Raw genomic sequence first — 14,693 nt, forward strand, 5'->3', positions numbered from 1 at the left:
GTGGGTGGGTGAGAGAGGGAGGGAGGAGTATTGTTTGTAAATTATAAAAACTATAAAAATGGTGAGACCTATTAACTCAGATGTGGGCCCCATTAAAGAAAAAAAAGGATTGAAACAATGGCAAGCTAACAGAGCAAAAAATTTTAAGGTTAAAGAATATAAATGACTCATAGTTTGATTTTAGGATCATTTGTGACTCTTCATGTACATTTTAAGAATATTTTTTACCCTTAAAAATTTTTTCCAAATTGAAGGGAATCAATTACATGTAGCTCCACCCATGCTTACTATAATGTGGTTTTGCCACAACACATAATGTTCATATAAAAGATTTAAATTAAGCCAACTAAGTAAGCCATGTTCCATATAATTTATACCCATAAAATTTCTTTTGCTTGTTTTTAAAATAAAATGAATAGACAATCCTGATCTATATAATTCATAGATTACATAGTCCCAATTAAAAGAAACCCATTTTTTTCTGGGTCCATTTTTGCAACTGCACTTGACCTTCATGACCGTTGGGCCAACCCATAATGTCATTATCCATAAAAGCAAGGGGGAAGGTGAATATCATTTTGATACACTTGTTTTCTAATATGTGTTTTGTTAAGCAGCATCCTTTTCTTATCCAGACAATATAATGCCTTGTAAATAATTTGCCCCATGGAGGTTTCGAAAGAATTGGCAAATCCTTTTTCTTTTCAATAATAACAATTCAAATAGATATTTGGGTAGCATCCCACAAAAAATATCTAAAATTATCTCTGGTCACACTACAGGGGCTATAACTGTTGGAGCTGTGAGTTATTTTCAATGTGCCAAATATATGTGTGTGTGTGTGTGTGTGATAATCCTTGTAACTTGTAAGTTGTTTTCCAAACGAGAGAATTACATATACGTCTCGTATAAAACATTTTAATACTATTAAGTTCATTGATAACTTAGCAAAGAAAATTAATTTTTCAATTATTGTAAATTTAGGACTTATTTGATTTTGTTCCATTTTGTATTTATAAAAATTATTTGTAAATTTATTTTTAAAATAAAACAAAATAAAAAATTATTTAATTATATTAATTTGAAAACAATTATAGAGTTAAAAAGGCTAATAATAGCCATAGTCTGTGATCAATGATAATAGCCTATAATAACGATTAACCATAACAAAAGATAATTTACAATAATTAAATATATTTTTTAAAAAATAAAAAAATAAACAATAATTCAATTTATTTAACTTCCATTATTCAGAAAAATAAGAACAATTTTTTAAAGTACTTACCCGAATGAATTTTCTATTTTATATTATTAAAAATAAAATAATATATATTATATTTAGAATGAGATGAGAGAATATGTCTTGAGGGTGATCTTAAGTTTTGTCTTATCCTAAACTTTTTTTTGTCATGTGTCATAAAGACTATTTTGAAGTTGGTAAAGACTAGAATGATCAGGGATAGAATTAGGCCAATCGAGATAGAAACAAATATCAATACCCATAAACACTGGTTGGTAAAAAATATATAATTTCTTTGTACCACAATAGAAGACATTTTGTAAAAGTTTTGCTTGATTCAAAATATAAGGTATTAAATAAGTTTTGTAGTTGCTTTTCGAACTATACCAAAATTTCATTTATTATTTTTTTTTTAAAAAATAATGCATTAAATTTTATTTGTTATTGCCAAGACACTTATATAAAATGTTTAATGTAGGTACAATTAAAAAGATGTAAATTTTATTTAAAATATTTAAGTTTCAATTAACATTTTTATAGAATTATAAATTAATTATTAATATTTTATATTGTGACGAGGAAAAAGTATTTTATTACATGGAAGGAGTGTGCGTTCAGCCCCGCATTGCCGATAAAATTAGAGTCTTCACTCATGAGACAAAAACATTGATATAGAGTTACTTAATTGAAACAGTACATTTAATTTAACTAACTTTCTCTCAAATGAAACGCAAGGAGTACATGTTATACTGCATCCTCTTTTGCTGTTTTCCCTGCCAACACAATTGATGCACCACTCTGCGATTTGTCAGGCCTCAGAATTGGAGTTAGGGGTTAGGAGCTATGCACTTAATCTTTGATACCATACAATATTAGTCAGTAGTACTCATTTCATATAACAAGCATTTATTTTTATCTACAGATTTTCGCCTCTATGCTTTAGATGAGACTATATCAGGAGTAGGTTTCCACTTCAAATTCAATCATATTAATTAATATTTCCCATACACCCAAAAAAGAATTTCCTGGTACGCCGCACGTCTATGATTTTGTCTGAAAAGTGATAACATATATATAAATATAACAATCCCTTCTTATCCATTATTCTGACGCCAATGTTCAACATTTGTCCAACGTATCCCCAGAAGTGAAATTCCATTAGTCTGTCATTTGTCTTTGTTCAAGAGCACAATTACTGAAACTGATAATATACGTAACCATCAGTTAATATTTGGACGGCCTGTTTTTGACATGCATATTATATTACACGAAAACAAAGCACACACAACAACACTCGTTACTTTATAAGCATCCTCATACCCATTTTTTGGTTATAAATTTTCACAGTACAACGTGACTTCTGTTATTATGTGAGTAAGAGGAGCTGCTGTAATTCAACCTCTCGGATAATATCCACCGTGGCCACCTCCTTCGCCACTTCCTCCACCTGCTCCGTATCCGCCTCCATGAGCGCCTCCATCACCATAGCAGCCGCCGCCGCCGCCGCCGCCTCCAGATCAGCCTCCACCAACACCAGCGGCTCCACCGCCGTATCCTCTACCTGCTCCTCCTCCACTGCCATACCCATCTCCCTGAGCTCCACCAGCTTCGCCACCTCCACTTCCTTCTCCACCTCCATATCCTCCTCCATGCTCTCCTCCGTATCCCTCACCAGCTCCACGTCCTTCCCCGCCTCCATAACCACCACCAGCACCCCGTGCAGCACCACCGCCTCCACCTCCACCACTGCCACCGTAACTGCTTCTTCCATACCTTCCCCCGTGAGTTGCCCTTCCTCCATAGCCTGCACCGCCTCCTCCTCCTCCTCCTCCACCTCCTCCTCCAGAGCCATATCCTGCACCACCACCTTCACCTCCTCCAGCTCCTCTTCCCCCTCCTCCATAGCCTGCACCGCCTTCTCCTCCTTCTTCTCCACCTCCTCCTCCAGGTCCATATCCTGCACCACCACCTTCACCTCCTCCAGCTCCTCCTCCATAGCCACCTCCACCAAGTACTCCAGCGCCTCCATATCCTCCCCCTCCACCAGAACCTCCAACGCCCCCATAACCTCCGACTACCACACTGTCATGATGCACAACATCAGCACCAAAGTGTAGACCCCCCTCCAGATCAAGGAGTGATCTGGCAGCAACACAAATGCCTAAACCCAATAACATAAAGAAAGCAACACTGATGAGCTTAGAAGTTGCCATGGGAAAATGCTGAATTCCCACAGCCATGGTCTTAGCAAAGAAGTGGTGGGTATATATAGGGAACTGGACCCGATCATTTAGAGGGTTCCTAAGGACGGTCCAATAGGACATATGGAAAATTAAAACAATATTCTCATTCGCACTCAGCCAGAGGCAAATAATTAGGTCGAGACTTCAGACTTCAAGTACATAGTTTTCTGATAAATATTTGATAATCTTTTGTGGACTTAAATTGAAGTGAAAAATTATACATCTAATAAAGTTAAATTTAATAAATAATCTAAAATAAAGAGAAATAATTTATAAATTTAAAATATGAGATTTTGAGTTAAGATATAAATTCTCCCACTAATCTTGTCCATTTCTCCTCTCTCCCTAAAATATTTTTTTTCCATACACACACACACACACTCATGTACACATACATACCTATTCTCTATTACAGGCCTAAAACATCTTCTCCACTACAAGTACGTGCATCTACAGCGAACACCGACGCACTATAGGTAGGTAGTGATCTTTTGCTGTCGCCCAATTGTTGATCTGATTTGATCTTATTTCTGGTCATGCTTATGGAAGAGCTGCTTCATATATATTTGCTCTCTCTCAGATTAAGCAATTGAGGCCGTTCACACTTAGCCTCTCTTGATTTCTCCTCTACAGATCCTTTACGGCAACTTTAGGTTCGATGCATGTATATCTCTCAAGTTTTTTCCTTCTTGAACTTTCTTCACCTGTATGATTATCTTGCTATGTCGAAATTGGGGACAGATATTTGTTATAGATCGCGTGAATGAGCCTGATAATTAAGTAGCAATGAGAAAGCCAACTTGTTTGAAACGAATGAACGTAGTTGGAGGATAAAATATAGGATGACAATGATACAAACAAAAGGAGTGCTATATATAGAACTTAATGGTGAGCCGAGAAAGAAAAAAGAAACTGATGAATGTGCTATCCGTTTCAGATTATTCCACTAATCCGGCACATATGATATAGTATATATAATATATTGCTCGTTGTATATGATTAATATTTTGATCGATCATCAGCCTGATTATCTGACAAAATTCTAATGTACTTTTAGTGGTAAATATAATTATAATTTTCCGTATCCTACCAACGATGGAATTGCACCAATCATAGAGTGCTGATTTTGAGCTTCAACTTGTAATATATAGTGCATCACATGTACACTTGAATACACGCACACGCATATCAGTTATAGATTTGCACTCCTTTCATCTTCGAAGCTTATGATTCAGTTATTGCGCACTGTATTGTGATGGCATGCTCTGAGCATTTAGTCTTATTGTCACAGTGATCTGGCTATATATGTTAACAATTACTTCCTCCGATCCTATATACAGGATCTTTTTCATTACTTTTCTTTGGTTCGATCCTATGCGGATGCGCATATATATATAAGAACCCCATCCATTTTGTCTAATTGATTGTGAATTTCTTCACTATGCGTCCAAAGAAAAATTTTATTATGACTAATTAAGCAAGTTAACTGGTGCTTATAATCAGCAGACTTCTAGCTCCAAAGGAAATATGTATGTATGTATGTATAACTCTCATGTCCAGATATATTATAAGTTTATAACATCAGATTAAAAGGAGTCTTATGTGCTCGAATGATATATAGAATTCAAAATTGATTCTTGAAGGAATTACATGATGATGGGCCGACCATACAAGAACACGCATCACATGACAACTTTCTTTTGCATGTGTTTCTGCTATCCTTAGATTATTTTGGAAAGAGTACTGATCACATCAGTTCCACAAATTATCAAATACCTATTCTCTGTGATATTGCTAGACCAATCTTAAAATCAAACTTGTCATGTACCTTGTAATAATAACTGTAAGGAACAACTATTGAAGGATCGTATATAAAATGGACGCGCTTTAAATTTTTCATAGTTTTCTATTAATTTTAAAATCACGAAACTTTTTTTATGTCATTCTTTCAGGTGTGTGTGAATGCGTAAGCTTAAACATCTTAGTGGAATATTAGCATTCAATGTAATAATCATGAATAAATCTAGTGTGCCGTTCAAAAATAATTTAGCTTTATCCCACTATAAACTTTTTTTTATTTTTAGCATTTAAAAAATAAAATTTTGCTTTAAAATCTTACGAACACATGGCTCTTAGTGACATTCTTTTTTATATTTTATAATTAAAATGTTATTATATGTCCGTGATGGTTACATAAATAAGTGAAGGCATCAAGTATTTTATCGTCCTCTATATGTGTGTGTGTGCGCGCGCTCTTGTATTATACAAAAATTGACATAAAAGAAAAGAAGAAGAGGGTGGGGATGAAGAGCAAGGTAGAGTTTTATTTATTTATTTATTGATTTATAAAACAAGGCAGTAGGTAGTGACGGAAAGGGCAATGCGAGGAGGGAAGTGGCTTCCAATGGTATATGTATGAAAGCTCCGCCTCAATATTGGCAATTAGGCACCGGCCAAACCTGGGACCCACCCCCCCTCTCCCAAGTGGCCCTTGAATTATCCTCTCATCTCTGTGTTTTAACCCAATTCGGTTATGCTGTAATGCAATTCAATCCGGTATTCTTAACCAACAGGCTAGTGGAGGGATTATGATCACTTAAGCACCATATGTTCAAGTCATTGGAATACCCCCAACTGAGTTTCACAATATTCAAATTTGACCAAATCAAATAGTTGCATCTAAAATTCATTAATCTTAGTTTAAATGGCTTGATTTACATGCCCGCACATATGTTTAAATATTTTCATTTTATACTGAATATTTCACTGGGGGTATTTTATCTTCATCCAGTATTCCAAATTTCTGGTTCCAATAATGAGACGGAGGGAAAAAAAAATCTTTATCTTAATATTCCACTGGGGGTATTGTAGATTATTTATGTTACCAAGAAATCAATGCCTTCCTCGTATGCAAAAAACAGGCCTCCTTTACTCGGGTCTGAGGAAAATATGTCCAATCATAAAACGACAAAATCATATTGCTAAATTTGTAATGATTTATTAAATATTTCAACTATTTTTGTTGCTTCCCGATGTTAAATATTTTTATTTGTGAATTTTTTGAGGTGAGTCTTATTTTGTATAAAAATTTATGTCCTTTCTTTCAAAAGAAAATGTTTCGAAATGAGTTAAATGACAAATTAATATTTAAATTATATGTTTAAAAGTGTCTTTGATCTTAAATTGATTTTTGATATAATCTTCTCATTCAACCTTTTACTTTAAATTTTTTTATTCTTCACTGTAATTTTTTAAAAAGTTAAAGAAGATATTATATTAAAAATGATTTTAGAATTTTTGATATTGTTGGAACTATAATTTATAGTATTAATTTTTTTTATCCTTGAAGAAAATATTGGGCTGTAGGATACATAATTAGTCTAAGGTTTTCTTGTATTGTGCTTAGTCTAGTTTTACATTCTTGTGTCGGGTGTGATACTTCTGGGGGCTATATATATCTCTCGTCTGTCTAGTTGTATTTTTGAGGTTAATAATAATAATAAGTATCATTCAGTTAGTCCATTTTGTTTAACATGGTATCAAGAGCCTATTATTCTTCCTCCTGTTCAATTTTCATTCGAATAGTGTGTTTAGCATTGTCACTAAAACCCTAGCTACTTTTAACTCTTCCTGCTTCTTTCCTTTTCAATCTTGCCACAAGAAACCCTCATGCATCAAAAAGAAGATCTCTTGACCCTTCCATCCAACATTCATCCGTTTAATCTTTCACTTAGATATAACCGATAATGGTGATGGCAATGCAAGCAATACGACCTCAAACTCATCACCGGACAAGATTGCATCAGCTTCATCACTGGATGTTGTACATCCTGTCTTCATCCATCCATTGGATATCCAAATCACATTTCTCATTGTATATCTTCCTACCAAAAGTGAAAATTATGCTATCTAGAGTCATGTCATGTGAATAACACTAATGGCCAAGAACAAATTAGGTATCATTGATAGTTCTTGTGTTCGGAGTGCTCAACCAGTCTCTCTTCAACCTCGATGGGATTAGTGCAATACAATCATTTTATCTTGCCTCCTTAACTCAATCTCTAAAGATATCACAACATCTATCTCATTTTGAGATCACGCATTTAGTATGGGCTAACCTAAAGGAACACTTTAATGTCATCAATGGAGCGTATATATTTCATCTATATCATTCCATTAGCTCTCTCAATCAAGGTTCTCTTTCAGTTTTAAATTATTTTGAAAAGCTTAAAGAACTATAGGAGGAGCATGCTACCTTAGTCCCACTCCAAAGTTGTAAATATGAGTCCTCAAAGGACTATTCTAGAATTTCTTATTAACAAAGACCTTTTCAATTCTTGATGGCATTGAACTAATCCTATCACAGCGTTTAAAGTCAAATCCTTTTGATGGTTCCACTACCAACAGTGAATCAAGCTTATTCCATGATTTGTCAAGAGGAAGCACAACGCCACCTGTCTTCTGCACAACCTCCAACCTCTTTTGACAATATGAGCATGATGGCTAAAGGTCAAGTAAGAGGAAATTGTAGTGGCAGAGAACATGAAAATTCTAATGATAAATGCACCTATTGCTATCGGAAAGGCCATAGAAAGAACCAATGTTACCATCTTATAGGATTTCCCTCTCAACTTCAAGGTAATAAAAATAAGTCTTTCCAGGTCAAGCAGCTTAATCAAGTAGGAAATGAATCCACTGGACAAAATATTTCTACTCAATACAATTCACAAATCCAACAGCCCAATAATTTAGATGCCCAGTAATTGCTGTCTTAAAGTGATTATGATAAAATTCTTCAAAGGTTAAGAAAGGATATTTAAATTGTGCCTATTAGAGCAGCAACAATAAATGACTTAATTGAGTCATCAGGATTGCAAGAAACAATCCTTATTTCTATCTCATCTGTTACTCATCAAATAAATCATATTGATTGTAAACTCATTTGGCTGTTAGATTACAGAGTTATCGATCATGTTTTCAGTAGTTTGTCTCATTTTAAAAGTTATACAGAATATAAAGGCATTCCATTAAAAATTAGAATGCCAAATGGCTTAAAAATATCTGTAACACACCACACTGTTAGAATATTTGGTAACAAAATTTTACATGATGTCCTATATGCTCTTAGAATCTGCTATGATCTTATTTTTGTTTCATAACTTACTAAGGTACAAAATTGTATTGTAGCATTTTTTTTCTTAATGTGTGCATAATGCAGGACATCTTAAGTGGCAGAATGAGGATGATTGGTAAAATTAATTTTCGCTTATATGTTGTGTGAGAAGAACGCATGCAAAGTACACTTACAAACACTGATAATTATGTCTTTCCTTTATCTTCTAGCAGCAATACTACTGTAAATGTTTCATAATACATGCTTTAGCATAAAAGACTAGGTCATACTTCCTATAATTTATTAAAACATGTGATACCTTCAAAGCATAAGTTTCCTTTTAATAATAATAAAAATGAATGTCCAGCATGTTTTCAATCAAAGCAAGTGCATATTCCTTTTCCTGATAGCACTATTAAATCTATTCAATGTTTTAGTTTAATTCATGTAGATGTGTGGGGTCTTACAAGGAATCAACACACCAGGGTTATCATTATTTTTTTTACCATAGTTGATGACCTGTCCATAATTACTTGGACATATTTAATGTATCACAAAAATGAAGCATTTTACTATTTGAAGAATTTCTTTGTGTATGTATTAAATCAATTTTCTGTTCAAATTAAATGAGTTTATAATGATACTAGGACAGAGTTTGTAAATAGAAAGGTTAAGGATTTTTTTCTTAGAAAAGGGTGTGGTGCATGAAACTAGTTTTCCTTACACTCCACAACAAAATGGAGTGATTGAGAGAAAACATAGGCATCTTTTAGAGGTCGCTAAGAGCATTATGTACCAAGCAGGTGTTCCTATTAGGTTTTAGGGGGAAAGCATTAAGACAGCCAATTATTTAATCAATAGAACTCCTTCTAAAATTTTAGGATATAAAACACCTTATGAAAGATTCCATAGGAAAGAACCTAACCTCACACACCTTAGAACATTTGGGTCCTTAGCTTTTAGTAAGAACTTAAGTTGGGTAGATAAGTTTCAACCAAGATCTGAACCTTATGTTTTCTTAGGGTATGCTAACAACCAAAAAGGATATGTTTTGTATCACATTGATTATGAGAAAATAATTGTGAGAAGGGGTGTCAAATTACTTTAACATAAATTTCCTTTTAAAGACTTAGATACTGAGACTCATCCCAATTTGACTAACACTAAGTTCTAGGATCCATTCTTATGTGATGTTGATTATCAAATACCCCATAAAACCTCAAACAACAATGATCAACTTGTAACACCCAAATATGATAGTAATAACAACCCTGGAGATATCCTAAAAAAATAAAACCTCTCGACCATATGGGAATAGAAAAGCTCCTAAGTGGTTCAGAGACTATGATTGTACAGGTCTAATTGAGCTCAATAGTGTAAAGGGTAAAAGGAAAATTTTGTATCCAATTCAACATAGTGTCGATTATGGTAATATCTCTTCTGAATACAGACAATTTAGTTCTTGCACTGATAGTATTCTAGAATTAAAAACCTGATGATAGATGGGTAAAGGCCATGGAAGAAGAAATTAAAACATTAGAAAGAAAAAAACACTTCAGAAATTGTCTAGTTGCCTCTTAGAAACAAGGCAATTGGATGCAAGTGGGTTTATAAAACAAAATATAATGCTAATGGATCTTTAAATAAACTAAAAGCACAATGGGTTACCAAGGGATTAAGTCAAACAAAAGGAATAGATTATTCTGACACCTTTTTCCCTGTTGTGAAAATAGTGGTTGTTGGATCTATGTTAGGTCTTGCTACTACAAATAATTGGTATATTTTTTAGATGGATGTGGATAATGCTTTCTTATAGGGTGACCTAAATGAGGAAGTTTATATGAACATCCCTTAAGGTTTTAGTACAAAGGGAGAGTTTAAGGTCTGTAGACTCCAAAAATCCCTTTATGGTTTGAAACAAGCTGCACAACAGTAGAATATTAAGCTAATAAATTCTTTAATAAATGGTGCTTTTACCTAGAACAAACATGATTACGTACTATGTATCAAGAAAAAATGAAATTGATTTCGTTATTATACTTTCTTATGTACCCCACCTGATAGGATAAAAGCTTGTTGTTGTTGTATTATTGTACTTACTTATGTGGATGATCTAGTAATTACAGGACAACCTAATTCTACTGCTATAGAAACAAAATAGTACTTCCAAAGTTATTTCAAAATGAAAGATCTGGGGGCTTTAAAATACTTTCTTGGCATTGAGATTGCTAGGTCTAATAAAGGATTAGTGTTAAATTAAAGGAAGTATTTCTTAGATTTAATAGCAAACACTAGTTTAAGAGCTGCTAGGCCAAGAAATATTCTTATGACCCCAGGATTAAAGTTATTCAATGAAGAAAAGGAGAGGGAGAAAGATAAACTGTTGATTGACCCCACTAGATATAGGAGATTAATTGAAAAATTGCCTTATCTTGCTGTTACATGTCTTGACATTTCATACATAGTACATGTGTTTAGTCAATTTATGAGCAACCAAAAGAAATCTCATATGAAAACTATAATGAATGTAGTAAATTACTTCAAAAAAGACCCTAGCAGGGGACTATTTTTCCCTGCTAATGGGAACACAAAACTTGTGAGTTTATGTGATTCTGATTAGGTAGCTTGCCCAAAAACAAGGCGATCTATTACTGATTACTTGATCAAGTTAGGAGGTGCTCTAATCGCTTGAAAGTCAAAGAAGCAAGGAACAATATCAAAATCATCCATAGAAGCTAAGTATAGAGTATTATGAAGTATGGTTGCAGAGATAATTTAGGTATCGATAATGTAACCCCTGTGACAATAAAGTGTGACAACCAAGTTGCCATACAAATAGCAATAAACCCTATATTCCATGAAAGAATGAAGCACATTGAGATTGATTATCATTTTCTTTCGAGAGAAATTGCAAGATGGCTCAATTGTTTTACAACATGTGTCTTCTAAGGAGCAAGAAGCAAATATCTTAACTAAGTCTCAAGACAAAAGAGTCATGAGTATTTACTGACCAAGCTAGGTACCTTGAACATTTTTAATTCCCATTTGAGGGGGAGTGAAGAAAATATTGGGCCGTGGGATGCATAATTAGTTTGAGGCTTTCTTGCATTAGGCTTAATCTAGTTTTACATTCTTGTGTTGTGTGTGATACTTTTGGGGGCTATATATATATCTCGTCTATCCGGTTGTATTTTTGAGGTTGTTAATCATAATAATAAGTATCATTCAGTTAGCCTATTTTGTTCAACACTTCTTAAATGGTACCCATGATTTGGAAAACTCATCTTGAATGAGAGTATTTATATTAAGAAGTTGGCTCGTATCTTCCATTGGGTCCTCCTTTTGTTTATTATTTTCGGGTGAAATGAGTTTGGGTCTTGTACCTGATCGTTGTCTTAACAAACCAAAAAAATTGGCCAAGAAAAAATATATAAACCAAAAATATTTAGGAACACATAACGGATTCGAACGATAGTCACCATGAAAGGACATGATATGGGCTGGGCCAAGATGCAATTGTTTTAGGATAGGCAGGCTCTTGGGCCTAATTTACGTACACATATGGATCCAAACTTGTCAGCATTAGATAAATATAGAATAAACATGAATGTAAATAAAAATGAATAATTGAAATTAAAATGGAAAAATATCAATAAAGATCCTTTGACTAGATTTATTTTAAATAAAAGCTCTTAAATTTTTGAAATATCACTGCAATTCAAAGGTCCTGATTTGATATTAATTTTTTAAGAAAAATAATAAAATTACTTCTCATTTAAATTAATATAACAAATTCTCTGTTTTACTTGTTCATTCACTTACAGACTTTTTCATTCAACTGAAATAAAATTAAGTAAAAGTAAGTCAATGATTGAGAGTCCGTAAATAAATGAATACCATATACTATAGAAATAAATCAATTATTTTAAGATAATTTAAATACTTAAAAAAAATTAAATGAAGTAAGACAATTAATAATATTTTGTAAGGCAATAAATAAGAGAAATATGACAATTCTGATATTAATTTAAATGAGAGATAATTTTATTATTTTTTAAAAAATTTTAATATCAAAATTATAACCCTAAATTGCAGCGATATTTAAAAAACGTAGGACTTTAATTTAAAATAAGTATGTTCAAGAAGTTTTTATTAATATTTTTTCAATTAAAATTCATAATCTAAAAGCAAGATTGGAAGGATTTAGGAATGCATTCGACGGGGTGGGCAGGGGCAGAAAAGGATAAAAGGAACCAACATGAAGACGACACACTGAAATCCAAAGGCTGTAGTGGGGACATAGGCGCATAGCTTTAGGAGCAGTTTTAAAGAAATGAATAGGACGAGGTGTTGCCAAGAAGTGACGGCGGAGCTAACGTCTGTACATAACGGGCGAATAGAAAAAATCAATAAAGCTAATGTACGTGGCAGTAACATCATGAACCTGTTTCATACTTCTTTAAAATCAATTATAAAGTTTAGGATAATCTTTTTAGATTTCTTAGACTGTATTTGGTTCCGAAAACTCTATTTTATAAAAGCTAACCAAATGCCATCAATTTATTTTAAAATTTCATTTGGTTATTGAAATTTTATTTTACATAAGCTAATTTTTCTTCCTTTTAATAAATTAATTTTACAAAATTAACTTTAAAAAAATATTTTTTAAATATTATCATATCCTGTCAATCAATATTTTTCAATTAAAATTCAAACAGGCCACGTAGAACTTTGGACCAAACACAATAATGGGCTAAATCTAACTGCTAAGGATGTTGCTTTATCAGTTTGTCCGACCCATATTTCATGTTCTGTTTTGACTTGGGTTGTACAAAGATAGATTAAAAATATCAGACTTTATATTTGAGTTGCAATAGATAAAAAAAAAATCGAGATATCAAATCACTTGATCTAGTTGATCTAGTATGATCATATAAAATAATTTTAATTATAATTATTTTTAATTTAGTTTGAAGCCTAAGCACTCAATGTAGTATTAACTTGTTGTAATGTAATTTAAACATGTATTTTTTTTCTCATTTAAGACACTTGAGCGATGCACCTAGCAAATTTAAAAAAAAAATCCCAAATATGTACCCCAAAATACTGTAGTTTTTTAATGCTCCAGATTTGTATTGTACAAGTATTTTTCTTCACATCAAATGATACTATTTGAAGTTTGTTTTTGCAGGCGTGTTTAAAAATTTGGGTGTTTTGTTTTTATTGAACAACTTCTTAAATGTTATGAATTTAAGTTCTCTCAATTGTTATGGATTTATTATAACTAGATGTCAATGTTTTGTTGTAAATTTTACATAATTATAAGTATTTGTGTTATCTTAATTAAGTTTATTAGATTAAAATACATTGTTGCCTCTCATAGAGAAAAAAAATAAAATGAAATATTGGACTATTAAGAATAGCCTCCCAATCCTACAAATCAAATCAAATCATGTTCAACTTTAAGTTAAATCTAGACTAAACCAGATTATATTTGCCTAAACCAATCATTTTCCACAAAAAAAAAAAAAAAACTTTGAGTCAGATCAAAATCTTATCCTTTTAGTCTTTTGTGCAGTTTTAATTATAAAGCCTCTTATATCTAAAACCACCTTCATTTTGTTGCAATCCTATTTCTCTACTGTCATCTACTATTCTACTGTGCTTTAACTTGATGCCCCCCTTGTTACCATGACCTGCATCATGTTTGGTATGTTGCAATAAAAATAAAGAAAAAGAATGGGGATGAGAATGAAAAGCCAATGTTATGGTATGCATGAAAAAAGACGATCACTTTTTTAAATGATGTGTGGTTCAATAGAAGTAAAGAATGAAAAGGAATAATAAGTAATGAGAAAGGTACTACTTGCTTAGCTATACAAATTAGGGTTAATATATAATTTGAACGATAAACTATAGATTCAAAAATGATTTGAACATTAAACTTTTAAAAGTTGCATTTTCAACATTAAACAATTAAAATTAGAACAATTTTACTTTCACTGTAAAATTTCAATAAACATTTGTTAGTTTTTAAAAAAATTAAAGTTTATTGTGTGATTTTTACTAAATTTTAATCTCTCCTCTATCTCCTACC

Source organism: Prosopis cineraria, unplaced genomic scaffold, assembly GCF_029017545.1.
Source record: "Prosopis cineraria cultivar Desert tree isolate PC_DT_omini unplaced genomic scaffold, ASM2901754v1 PC5, whole genome shotgun sequence".
In the NCBI taxonomy this organism is placed as follows: domain Eukaryota; kingdom Viridiplantae; phylum Streptophyta; class Magnoliopsida; order Fabales; family Fabaceae; genus Prosopis; species Prosopis cineraria.